Below are 1,988 nucleotides of genomic sequence, written 5' to 3'. Positions count from 1 at the left end.
ACGCTCCAGCTAGAAAATAATCTATGATAAAAGTCCTTTTTTTTTCAAAATAGTATCCATGTCGACTCACTTTAACCCATTGTTAAAATTGTAAATTGTCAATGTGTTCACCTTACCTAGTAGACCAATATTGTTGAAACTAGTTGAATAACAAAGTATGGGCACTTCTTTCAAAATGTTCAAAGCATGTTACAATTGTTTATAATTATCATAAGTCTGGAAGCTTGAACCTGCTACTTAAAAACAAAATAACAAAATGCTTAAACACACACACAAAAAAGAGCCAGAATGTGAGTTTTTGTAGACATTTTAATGAGATTTAAATATCAGAAAATTAAAGTGCATCTAAAAAACCTAATACAATTACAAAAATTAGTCAACCTAATTAGTTCAAAGTACCAGTAATGCAATTTAATTCACTTTCTGTTCAATTACTTAATAAATAGCATTGATATGCAACACCACAGTTAATCCAGTGCATTCATGCATCATTTTAGAAGTTAAAAACTTCTGTAATTAAATCTTCCCTTTGTCTTTCTGAATAATTATACCTTATACACAGCCAAACCTATTATGCTACATTATTCAATACAAATCCCTTTAAAAATCAGAAGTAGACACTTATACGGAGTACAGTAATATATGAGGTCAATATTCATTCAAATCCATTGTGCTCACAGTCATTGAAATTAAAAAAAAGTAAATAAGTGATTCAAGAAAGAGCATAATTTGAGTCTTTACCTTTAAGGCATAGGTATCTATTTCTCAATTTTAAGTGCAGCTAATACTAATTCTACTATCTTGTAAAAACCTGAGCATATCACACAATTCAAGTAATCCTATATTGAGATATGTTTAAGCTCATGAAAACAGTATATTCACTTACCACCTGATTAAATCTATGTAGTGTTCAGTAGTGATTAGCAGTTTATTTATAGCATTAATACTTGTAATAACTCTCCTACTTATTAAGCTTCTATAAATCTGAGACTATTTTTAAATGAGGCAATCTATCTACAGTCCAGTATCACTTCATTTTACAGTGTCCTTGTTACACGTGTTACATGCAGTTACTGTAGTAATAACTATAAATTATGCATAATCACATGCAGTCATTTTAAAAGTAATGCGTTACTCCCTACAAAAAGTAACTGATTCCATTAGTTACTTTTTATAGAAATTAATGTTACACATTCCTTCTTACTTTTTCTCACCAGGGCTGGGCTTGCTTGTTCGTTTTTTAATAACAGAGAAAAAAAGAGAAAAGTTCTATTTTTGCCAAATGTAACAGACCCTTTCATAGCAAAAGTGAAATGAATAAGCCTCAGGCTGAAGGAAGTGCAAACTCAGTCAATAAATGGGAAAACAAAGTATATATAAAGTATAAAAAGTATATTATATATATATATATATATATATATATATATATATATATATATATATATATATATATATATATATATATATATATATTATATATATATATATCTATATCTATATATATATATATATATATATATATATATATATATATATATATATATATATATATATATATATATATATATATATATATATAAAATAAAAGATTTTATATCTGTAAAAGTAATGCATTACTTTACTAGTTACTTGAAAAAAGTATTCTGATTACATAACTTGAGTTAGTTGTAATGCGTTGCATCCAACATTGATGGATCACTGATCACATTAACCATAAACCAAACCTAATCCTAACCCTATAGTAAGTACATGTAGTTAATTATTATTAATCAGTACTTAAATGTATAATTACACTGTAACAAGGACACCTTAAAATAAAGTGTAACCCACATTTCTTTAACATTAAAGGATTAGTTCACTTTCATATTAAAATTTCCTGAAATTTTACTCACCCCCATGTCATCCAAGATGACCATGTCCTTCTTTCTTCAGTCGAAAAGAATTTAAGGTTTTTGATGAAAACATTCCAGGATTATTCTCCTTATAGT

This window comes from Megalobrama amblycephala, linkage group LG14, assembly GCF_018812025.1.
Source record: "Megalobrama amblycephala isolate DHTTF-2021 linkage group LG14, ASM1881202v1, whole genome shotgun sequence".
Classification (NCBI taxonomy): Eukaryota; Metazoa; Chordata; class Actinopteri; order Cypriniformes; family Xenocyprididae; genus Megalobrama; species Megalobrama amblycephala.
Note: the sequence above shows the minus strand (reverse complement) of the source record.